Below are 12,295 nucleotides of genomic sequence, written 5' to 3'. Positions count from 1 at the left end.
ATATATATATATATATAATTTTTACAGAGGAAGGGAGAGAGAGAGTTAGAAACATCGATGAGAGAGAAACACCGATCAGCCACCTCCTGCACACCCCCCACCAGGGATGTGTCCACAACCAAGGCACATGCCCTTGACCATAATCGAACCCGGGATCCTTCAGTTTACAAGCTGACGCTCTATCCACTGAGCCAAACCGGTTTCGGCTAGAAGAAATATTTTAATATCACTATTAGCCCTTTATAATAGAAGTGCCTACCAAATTCACGATTGACAATGACAGATTGAAACACACGTGTGCGATTGGCTCCAGCAAGAGCTTTATATGTATCGTGCATGCCTGAGTCAACAGCCTTTTACCAGCATATATATAGAATAAACTTGCTTAGTTAGACCTGTTTTATAATTTAGCTACACTTTTTCCAGCCCAGTGAAGCACCCCAACTTCTCTTTCAGGTAATTGTTAGCAACACAGCAGTAAATAGCAACACGAAGCAGATTATTATTGTAGATCATGCAAGGAGAACAAAGGGTAAACTATTTTTTTAAAAAAATATATTTTATTGATTTTGTACAGAGAGGAAGGGAGAGAGATAGAGAGTTAGAAACATCGATGAGAGAGAGTCATCGATCAGCTGCCTCTTGCACACCCCCTACTGGGGATCTGCCCGCAACCAAGGTACATGCCCTTGACTGGAATCGAACCCGGGACCCTTCAGTCCCCAAGCCGATGCTTTATCCATTGAGCCAAACCGGTCCCGGCAGGGTAAACTATTTAACTGCAGCAGTGTTTGACTATATTCTACGCAGTGAGAAAACCTGAAGTTGTTTTCAAGGTCTACCATTTCTTCATTTCAGTCAGGTCAAGTTTCTAAACTTTCTAAATCTCCGTTTTCCGGCTAATGAAAAGAAAAATAGGATTCCATTGATTCTTCTATCTATCTACTTCAGGACTTATGTGAGGATCAAATGAATTGAGGCACTGGGAAATGCTTTACATACATTTGATTAAAGTGTAAAATGTTTTCCCCTGGCTATAAAGCAAGTCCTGTTCCTGGGCTGAACAAACTGCAAGGAGGCTAGTTGCTAGGGAGAGGAAGCCAGGTGTTGCTACGTGACGTCATTACCCAGCACCCACAGGCATTGTTTTGGTCTGGGCTGGGCTGTGGGCTGCATTTTGCACCGTGGAGTCTCCGCAGTGTTGGCTGTAATTTGATGGGCTGTGGCTCTGGGGTGGTGGCAGGCCAATATGTTCCACTTGGGGGAAGCCGAGTGTTACTTTGTGGGCACCAGGTCTGCAGTGCCATTTCTCTGTAAATGGACAGTGTGCGTCATGGCAGCTCCTGCATTGAGTGTCTGCCCCCTGGTGGTCAGTGTGCGTCATAGTGACCAGGATGGTTAGATAATTAGCATATTAGCCTTTTATATATATAGATGGTGCAATTACAATTCTAACCTGATAAGAGTGCAACAGATTGAATCAAGCAAATGCATATATCTATGCACTACTTGATGTTATGTTCACTTATGTTAGTTTGCACTTAAAACACAAGAGGAAAAGGGAATTGGCACAATAGAGGCCAAATTTAATCTCATTGTGTGCAAAATTTAAAAGGTAACTGTCAGTAAATAATGGAGAGTGCAGAAGAAACTAACGAGGGGCACAATTCACATTATCAATTAGAATGTAAAGTTTTAAATAATGTTCTTATAGATTTTTTTTTTTTAAGAGAGAGAGGAAGGTTGGGGGGAGAGAAACATTCATCGGCTGCCTCCTACATGCCCCCCCCTACTGGGGATCTAGCCGGAAACCTGGGCATGTGTCTTGACTGGGAATTGAACCAGTGACTTCTTGGTTCATGGGTTGATGTTCAATCACTGAGCCACACCAGTTGGGCAGTCTCAGTTTGTTTTTTAAATAGCTATTTGGTAATTAAGCTTTCTTAAGGATCAAGATTAATTCATGTCCCGCATGTGACATGTATTGAAGATCCAAGTTTGTTTTCTGCTGACACCACATTTCTTATTTCTGTTTCTTTCATTTGTATAAATTGCTATAATTTCTTCTCCCTATAAATTATACTAGTAAATTTGCCTCTCTGGCACTTAAAATGTGATGGTAAGATGATTCTCTGCAAACATTAAAAAAACCAAACTGCCAAAAAATCTAAGAAAAAAAAATCTAAGACAGGCAGCTTTTAAAATGGAGCTAATCACCCTTGTCTTTGTGGCTCAGTTGTCCTGTGCACCAAAAGGTTGCCTGTTTGCCAAGACTGGTTTGGCTCAATGGATAGAGCGTCGGCTTGGGGACTGAAGGGTCCCGGGTTCGATTCCAGTCAAGGGCATGTACCTTGGTTGCGGGCATATCCCCAGTAGGGGGTGTGCAAGAGGCAGCTGATCGATGACTCTCTCTCATCGATATTTCTAACTCTCTATCTCTCTCTCCCTCTCTGTACAAAATCAATAAAATATATTTAAAAACAACAACAAAACAACAACAACAAAAGGTTGCCTGTTTGACTCCTGGTCAGGGCTTGGGCCTCAGTAGAGGGGCATGTAGGAGACAGCTGATAGAAGTCTCTCTCCCTCTCCCCCTTTCCCAGTCTTTAAAAATCAATTAATAAAATAAAAATAGAGCTAATCAATGGCAAAGATTTTCGTGAAGACTTAGGTTGTGAAGATAATTCTTTGGCAATTATGTGAGGCTTAAATTTGTTATACACTGTTTTAATGGATTCAAATCTGAGTGAGTTGTTTTAAAATTGGAAGCATATTTTAATTATAAAATGTCTAAGGATAAGATTGCTTACTTATCTATTTTACTCTGATATAGTTATAAATACAATGTGATACAGATACTTTAGGAGGAGACTGCTTTTTTTTTTTTTTTTTAGGAGAGTGTTATTTTATTTTTTCCTTGGTTTAAAAGTTGGTGCATTTCCAGAATAGAGTTGCTCATGATGATACAGTGTGTTTATTCCCTGGGTGGCTTCAAACACTTGGTGTTAAACCACGTTAGCTAGTTCAGACTGCAGATTTGACTTATGTCTTAGAAATAGGATTTTTCTCCTTCAGGAGGATATAGAAAAAAATTTATTAGTTCTTTATTCAAAAAGTAATATGGGAGGGTTTAGGAGCTGAAAGGACACATTGAAGGGTGTATTCTGAGTCCAAAGAACATGTTTCTGACTTGCTGCATCTCTAATCCATACTATCTATTTTTAAAAAAAATATATTTTTATTGATTTAAGAGAGAAAGGGGAAGGGAGAGAGAGAAACATTAATGATGAGACAGAATAGAATCATTGTTTGGTGCCTCCTGCACACCCCACACTGGGTATTAAGCTTGCCACCTGGGCATATGCCCCACTAGGAATCAAACCATGACCTCCTGGTTCATAAGTCAGTGCTCAACCACTGAGCCACTCTGGCTTTGTTGGTGTTGTCCTTGGTTTTAAAGTGTGCTTATAAAGCAGATTTGTTACCCTAGATCAGCCCACAGCCCAGCCCAGACCAACAGGTACATGCCCTGTTGACTAATGAGTTTGCCGACCCCTGCCCTAGTTGGTTTGGCTCAGCGGATAGAACGTTGGCCTGTGGACTGAAGGGTCCTGGGTTCCATTTCAGACAAGGGCACATCTCCAGGTTGCAGGCTTGATCCCCAGAGTGGGGCATGCAGGAGGCAGCCAATCAATGATTGTCTCGCATCATTTATGTTTCTATCTCTCTCCCTCTCTCTCTGAAATCAATAAAAATATGTTTTAAAAAAACCAACACAGATTTGTTGTCAACACATATTTGTTATATTTTTTTGCTGCAAATGTATGCTTGTATGTAGGATTTCTTATACTGGCTGGCACATGATTTCAACCTTGATAGACTGAGGACAGAATTTGTCTACTGAATCTGAAAAGGCTGTTTTCTTACAAGAATGCCTTAAGAACATAATAAGTTTCTTCTAACTTCTCCTTTTATCTGTGGTACAAACTTATTCTCTTATTTCCCAGAATAAGAAACTTCCTTATAATTTCCCACCTCCTTACACAAATCCACTCTCCACCCTCAAACAGGTCAACTATTTATTTTCTCTTTCCATGCTCCTACCCTAGTGCAGGTCTTTTGTTTAAGTAGTTTCATAGCTGAGTTTCTTTACTTTATCTGGTTGTCCACCTTGGAATATAGGTATAAGATTGATACTCTTAAAAACATAGACACACACACACACAAAACTTGTTCATGGTTAAGAAAGAAATGGTAGCCTCCTGTTCACCACCCAGGTTAAATGAAAACTCTGCCTTGTTTTCAGTCTTTAATGACTTGGACTCAACTGGTTGTTTTTTTTTTTAATCCTCACCTGAGGATATTTTTCTATTGATTTTTAGAAAGAGCGGAGAGAGAGAGGGAAAGACAAAAATATTGATGTGAGAGAAACATACCGATTGGTTGCCTCCTGCACATGCCTGACCAGGGCCGGGGCAAGGGAGGAACCTGTAACTGAGGTACGTGCCCTTGACCAGAATCGAATCTGGGACCTTTTAGCCACAGGTTGACGTTCTATTCACTGAGCCAAACCAGCTATCGCAACTCATCTGTTTTTTTGTGTTTGTTTTTCTACTTTGGTGCGGAGGTGCTTCTCCTTTTTCCACGTCTCTCACGGAAAGGGAGAAGGACAGGTTCCTGAGTGGAGGAGCTGGAAATTGAGAAATAAAAGAAAGAGACAAGAGGTAGAAATAAATCTAAAAGCTGGGTGCTGGTTGGAGGCTGTCACTCTGATGGAGGAACAGTCAATACCCACCAGACAACACAGCGCATTTATTGATTTCCAGATTGGGGTTAAGGTAAAAGAAGTTTTTGGTGTGCCCAGATCCTATTCATTCCCTCATTCCTGGGATTTAGCATATCAAGACCTGGGTAAGTCAAGGTCCTATTTGTTCCTCATTCCAAGCACATGGATAAAAATAAGAAATCTGTACTGATAACTGTACTGATAATTGATAAACCTGTACTGATAATGGGAGGCTGTTTGGGGGGCAGGAGTGATGACAGCCATACCAGTCACCTCGGACTCAGCTGACATTAATTTAAAGGTCATCCATGTGCATTCCCAAGGGGCCCTCTACACTTTGGTGTCCTAACATCCTTATAAGGACACCAGTCACATTGTATTAGGGCCATCGATATGACTTTACATTACCTTAAAGACCTTATCTCCAAATACAGTCAGTCATATTCTGAGGTACTTAGGGTTAGGGCTTCAACATGTCACTTTATTTGGGATCACAATTCAGTCTATAATAGGCACAATAGCACATTCTTTATAATAGTTTATAGTATAACTAGAGGCCTGGTGCATGAAATTTGTGCACTTGCATGGGGGTGGGGGGTGGGGGGTGGGGGTGTCCCTCAGCCCAGCCTGCACCCTCTCACAGTCTGGGAGACCTTGGGGATGTCTGACTGATGGACATCCTTAGTGCTGCTGCAGAGGTAGAAGAAGCTCCTGCCACCACTGCTGCACTCGCTGGCCATGAGCCCAGCTTCTGCCTACTGACTACCAGGGGGCAGCTCCTGTGTTGAGCGTTTGCCTCCTGGTGGTCAATGCGTGTCATAGCGACTGGTTCTGCTGTTTGGTCGATTTGCCTATTAGTTTATTATTATATATTACTTTAAATTATAACCTAGTTTACCAGTCACCTGTTGATGCACATGTAGGTAATCTCCTGTCTTGTTTCTACAAGCAAGACTGATGAATAACCTTGTGTCTACCTCTTTGCATACACAGAGAAAGTTTTAGAAATGGAATTGCCACAACAATCAACAAGTGTGCACGAGGATGTAGAGATAGGGAACCCTAGTGCACTGTTGGTGGGAATGCAGACTGTACAGTCACTGTGGAAACCACAATGGAGTTTCCTAAAAAAAAATAAAAATAAAAATAAAAATGGGACTGCTTTTGACCCATTGAGACCACTTCTGGGCATATATCCTAAGAATCCCAAAACAACCAGAAAGAATATATGCACTCCTGTGTTCATAGCAGTGTTATTTAATAGCTAAGATCTAGAAACAGCACAAGTGCCATCATTTGTAGATGAGTGGAGAAGCTGTGGTACACATACACAATGGAATATTATGAGGCTGTAAAAAAGAAGGAACTCTTATCCTTTGCAACAGCAATGCTGGACCTGGAGATTATTATGCTAAGTGAAATAAGCCATTCAGAGAAAGATAAGTACAAAGTGATCTCACTAATACAGGCCATCCTCCGGTTACTTCGGACTTAGGTGGTTTCGTGGTTACATCGCCGTCTCCCATTTACAGTATATATAAAAAAATAAAGTTCCGTCATTTCGACGTATGCACATATGTGCTTTATGTTTTTATTTACCACAAATAAAGGCCAGGGATTGTTATCTTTAAATTTTTTTTTTACTATTTCACTTCATTACTGCTGTGTATGTGCTCCATGTGAGTGACGTAGATGCTTATGTAGGTGGGTTCTGACTTCCGGTGAAAATCACGTTATGTCCCACTGTAGGAACGGATCTCTGGATCTCTGATGTAACCCGAGGACTGCTGAAATGTGGATTCTAATGAACAGAACAAACTGATGAACAAAATAGACCAGAGGCATGAATACAAAATAGATCTCAGAGGGGAGTGGGTAGGGGGAGACTGGATAAAGGAAGGTGAAGGGATTAGCTGAAGAACTTGTATGCATAGTCCAAGGACACAGACAATAGTGTGGGGAGGGCCAAGGGAGTGGGAGCAGGGGCTGGGTGGAGGTGGACAGAGGGGGGAAATATGAGGGACATCTGCAGTAGTGTCAACAATAAAAATTTTAATTTAAAAAAAAAAATATATTTTTATTGATTTTATACAGAGAGGAAGGGAGAGAGAGAGAGAGTTAGAAACATCGATGAGAGAGAGTTATTGATCAGCTGCCTCTTGCACACCCCCTACTGGGGATATGCCCGCAACCAAGGTACATGCCCTTGACGGGAATCGAACCCGGGACCCTTCAGTCCCCAAGCCGATGCTCTATCCATTCAGCCAAACCGGTCCCGGCAACAATAAAATTTTTAAATAAAAAAAGATGGAATTTCTAGGGTAAAGAAAGTACATATTACTAAGTTTTGGTAGGTATTGACCTAGACATGGAGGTCTTGTTTCTGATACTTTTTTGAAAGTAAACATTTGCCTTGTGTGTTATGTCCTAATCTAAAACCACATTGTTTTCCTGGGTACATGAATGGCTTTCATTTAGTGCTTCGATGGAGTATAAACACAGTCCCCTATACAAGATTGCCTAGATAATCAGATTCTAAATTGACTGCCTTTTTGGGTGACTTCACAATGATAAAAAGAGCTTGCAATTGAGTGTTAAGTACTGTACATAGGAGTAACTCAATAATTCCTATAACCTGTGATGTTAGATTTATTTCTGTTTTACAAATGGAGAAATAGTGTTGAAGAGGTTTTGGAGTGTGCCCAAAGTCACACAAGAAGGGTGGGCATATTGGAGACCTGATAAATATTTTTTGTATGATTAAGTACTGTTATTTTGTCTCATCTTAAAATAGAGGCAGTTTACAACCCTTTTTATAACATTCCAAATCTTCTGGCTACAAATAAGTTTCTTTTAAACTGTTCTTTGAGATCAGAGTGCCAGGATTTCAAAAAGGATTGATCAAGTAAACAAATAAGCCTATATAGTAGAAGCACAGACTTTTTTGAGTTTTCTTTTTAAAAAAAAAACATATATTTTATTGATTTTTTTACAGAGAGGAAGAGAGAGGGATAGAGAGTTAGAAACATTGATGAGAGAGAATCATCAATCAGCTGCCTCTTGCACACCCCCTACTGGGGATGTGCCCACAATCAAGGTACATGTCCTTGACCGGAATCGAACCTGGGACCTTTCAATTCTCAGGCCGAGGCTCTCTCCACTGAGCCAAACCGGTTTCGGCTGAGTTTTCTCTTAATTGTAGTGTTCAGATGCTTTCATTTAACAGTAGTAGGCCATATTGGTTTTTGCAAGTTTTAATTTATTTTTTTATTATTATTTTTTTTAAATATATATTTTATTGATTTTTTTTTACAGAGAAGAAGGGAGAGGATCAGAGAGTTAGAAACATTGATCAGCTGCCTCCTGCACACCCCTGAATGGGGTTGTGCCCGCAACCAAGGTACATGCCCTTGACCGGAATCGAACCTGGGACTCTTCAGTCCGCAGGCGGATGCTCTATCCACTGAGCCAAACCAGCCAGGGCGCAAGTTTTAATTTAGAATAAAATGCCCTATTAGGTGTTTACTGTGTGCCAGGCGATACGTTAGTTACTTTATATACATACCTCATTTTTCTTTATCACAGTTTTTTTGTTAATCTCCACCTGAGGGGATATTTTTCATTGATGTTTAGAGAAAGTATTAGTAGAAGGGAGTGGGAGAGATACAGAAAAAGAAAAACATCGATCTGAAAGAGACTTATGGATTGGTTGCCTCCCACACGTGCCCTGGGGATTGAGCCTGCAATCCAGGCACTGTTTGCTTGATCGTAATCAAACTCTTGCCCAACGCTCTATCCACTGAGCCAAACTCTCTAGGGCAGAGGTTGGCAAACTGCGGCTCGTGAGCGGTTTGCCACTCTGTTGACTAATGAGTTTGCTGACCACTGCTGTAGGGCTATAGCAGTTTTTTTTTAGTTGAATGGTATTATGTAGATGAGAAAATTAAGGTATAGAAGTGAAGTAATTTGCCAGGATCCACACATTGAAGTGGAGTAAGATTGGAACCTGCATGTGCTTATCTTTAAAAATCCAATGCTTTTTATTTTTAGCCAACAGGGTTTAAAAAAACACATTAAAAATGTCATTTTTTTCACCTGGCCAGCATGGCCCAGTGGTTGAGAGTTGACTTATGAACCAGGAGATCACAGTTCGATTCCCAATCAGGGTGCATGTTGGGGTTGCGGGCTGGATCTTCAGGATGGGGGTGTGCAGGAGCCAGCCAATCATTGATTCTCTCTCATCATTGATGTTTCTCTCTTTCCCTTTCCCTTTCTCTGAAATCAATAAACGTGTATATTTTAAAATTTTACTTTTTTTCTTGCTATTAATATATGCTCAGTACTGTATGAGGTACTTTGGGAGGGAGATAAAGAAGCATAAGCCTAGTTTTTCCTCTCTGAGGGCCTATAATCTATTAGAATAAGCACATGCACATGTGAATAAAAACAGCGTAAGTAGTCACTTCTGTGATTTATTCAGTGAGTACATATTAGTGTCCAGTATTGAGCTATTTTCTTGGAATACAGCAGAGTCCCTGCTTTTACAGAGGTTTTATTTTTTATCTGTCTCCTTTGCTACAATATAACAAGTAAACGAGATAATTATAGACTATGGTCATATTATGGAGGAAATAAATGGTAATATGATAGAAGTAAGGAGGGAAGGGGGTTGGATATTCTGGGTCCTGTGCTTTTCTGAGGAAGTGATTTGGGTTGAAATCTGAAGGATGAGAAGTCAACAGCTTTAAGAATAGGGGAAAGAGTGCTCTTGGCAAGACAGAGCCTTGTATGTTTGAGGAATGTAAAGAGATCTGTGTAGCCAGAGCATGGAGAGTGAAGGGGAGAGGAGATGAAATACGAGATCAAAGAGTTACGAAGGGCCTTGTCTTGGGCGTTAAGAATTTATTTGGGCAGTTTTCTTTTGTTAATCATCATCTGAGTATACTTTTTCCATTGATTTCTAGAGACGGTGGGAGGAATAGAGAGGGGGAGGGAGAGAGGAAAAGAGACAGATGGATTGATTGCCTGCTGCATGTGTCCAGCTAACCTGGACCCAGGATCAAACCTGCAAACCACCTACATGCCCTTGACTGGGAATTGAATCTGAGACCCTGTGGTGCATGGGCTGACAGGCTAACCACTGAGACACACTGGCCAGGGCAGAATTTGGGCAGCTTTTGAAAGCTGGAATAGTTAGGAAAGGAAACTCAGGTAAGATGGGATTTTGGGATGGAAAGTTAGATTAGAAATAGGATGAGTTGTAAGGCCAGACATTCATAGTTTGGAGAGATGATGTGAATAAAGTCATAGACTTTGAAATAAGCAACAAACAGTATTGGATAATTTATACAGTATCAGACAATTGACAGTGATTAGATCAGAATAAGATAGAAGATGCAAATTCCCCAGGTTGTCTAGACCTTGGAGTTGTGGTAAATTCAGATTTGAGATTTGAGATAAGCACAGTGCTCTTATTTTTCTTTATCTTTTGCATGAAACAGAGGAAGGTTTGACTGTATCTAATATCTCCTTACCTGTTCTTTTAAAAATTCATTATTTTAAAATATAATTTTATTCATTTCAGAGAGGAAGGGAGAGAGCTAGAGAGAGAGAAGCATCAATGATGAGATAGAATCATTGATTGACTGCCTCCCGCATGTCCCCTACTGGGGGAGGTGGATCGAACCCGCAACCCGGGCATGTTCCCTTGGCCAGAATCAAACCCGGAACCCTTTAGTCCACAGGCCGATGCTCTATCCACTGAGCCAAACCAGCTAGGCTCCTTGCCTGTTCTTAAGAGACTAGAATTATATTGCCCTTAATTAAGAGACAAGAATGGGAATATTACCTATAAGGGTGTCAGTATCAGTAATGTTATAAAAAAAAGTATATTGGGAGGAAGATGAGGATGATGCTTATTTATTGTCTGTATACCCCATGTAGGGTGTTGCCCCAAGAGAAGAGGAACTTTGTTCCAGGCATTGGCCATGTATAGGGGATTAGCACATAATAAGAGTTTAAAGGTATCTTGAATGAATGAATAAATCTATAAATCATAGCTATTTTGAGGAGAAACCTTATAATTTCCATTCTTTTCCCATGAAATACTTATTTAAAAAATTTAAATATATATATAGATATATATATCTATATATATCTATATCATCTATATCTATATATATATATCTATATATATCTATATATATATAGATAGATATATATATATATATATTTTTTTTTTTTAGAGAGAAAGAGGAAGGGAGAGGGATAAAAACATCAACGTGAAAGCAAACATCCATCAGTTGCCTCTTGCATGCCCCCTACTGGGGATTGAGCCTGCAAACTATGGAGAACTCTCTTCTAACTCAGGGTTGTCTACTTTTTACGAATTGAAAGATAAATTACAGTTTTAATTTATTTTTTCAAATTGGAATGGATATATTATTGAAAAATGAGGTAAACTGCTGATCATATTTAAGCTTCTTTTGGTTCTTTTTTTAGTCAAATAACTTTAGCAGTATCTATTGCTTTAACTTTTTGAATGAGTGCCAAAGTTTATAAGATTATTTTCTGTTTATTGAGGACTCTGGAAACAAATTATAAAGTTTAAAAAAGGACTGCTCTTGGCTGCCTCCTGCATGCCTACCAGGGATTGAGCCTGTAACCTAGGCATTTGCCCCAGCCTGGAATCGAACTGGCAAACTTTCTGTGCCAACCAACTGAGCTACACAGGCCAGGACTTGGCATTGTTTCAACAGGAAGTTAACACAGGATATGCAAACATGTCTGGCCTAGTTTTCTCCATGTTGTTGAAGCTGGCATTGTATATATTGCAAAACTAACGTTTCTTCTCAGGTCACCTGCTTCCTTCCCATCTGATGATATTTTAATACATTAAATTATTATTTAAAAATATATTGATTTTTATTGATTTCAGAGAGGAAGGGAGAGGGAGAGAGAAATAGAAACATCAATAATGAGAGAGAATCATCAATCAGCTGCCTCCTGCACACCCCCACTGGGGACCCAGCACAAAACCCCACCGTGACCTCTTGGTTCATAGGCCGATGCTCAACCACTGAGCCACACTGATCAGGCAATACATGAAATTATTAACACTATATAGCGAATGTTGTGCAGAATAGCTAATTAAATTGGAATTTGATTCTGAAATGACCACTTCTATGATAATAACTCTATTTGACTACATTTTTAGTAAGTACAAAGAATACTGTAATTGGAAATAAAATTTATGTGCTCCTTTCTTAGTGGGTTGGAATTATTGATGTTTTAAACTATATTAACTTAAAAGTGCCTTTAATTATTCAAAATTAATAGATAACATTTACTCAGCATTTACTGTATACCAGAAACTGTTTCAAATTCTTTTACATGTATTATCTTAACTTATCCTATGAGGAAGGTATTAATATTTTCATTTTTTAGATGAGGGAATACTGAGCCATAGAGAAGTTAAATAGCTTGCCTAAGGTCACATAGCTTGCATGG

The 12,295-nt window shown here is 39.7% G+C and overlaps 1 protein-coding gene across 4 annotated transcripts in view; it reads left to right on the top strand.

The window, feature by feature from the left end:
* Positions 1-12,295, top strand: part of CDC42 (cell division cycle 42) — a 37,006-nt gene that overhangs the window by 6,514 nt on the left and 18,197 nt on the right. The window contains exon 1 of one of the 4 annotated variants that reach the window (XM_036443907.1): positions 6,093-6,106. The exons of the other annotated variants lie outside the window; for them this stretch is intronic. The gene's annotated coding sequence lies outside the window, so the exon portion shown is untranslated. Of the gene's footprint in view, positions 1-6,092; positions 6,107-12,295 lie in introns of those variants that run through there. 4 annotated transcript variants of the gene reach the window in all.

This window comes from Pipistrellus kuhlii, unplaced genomic scaffold (assembly GCF_014108245.1).
Source record: "Pipistrellus kuhlii isolate mPipKuh1 unplaced genomic scaffold, mPipKuh1.p scaffold_m20_p_2, whole genome shotgun sequence".
In the NCBI taxonomy this organism is placed as follows: Eukaryota; Metazoa; Chordata; class Mammalia; order Chiroptera; family Vespertilionidae; genus Pipistrellus; species Pipistrellus kuhlii.
This window is presented reverse-complemented; position numbering and strand designations above follow the sequence as displayed.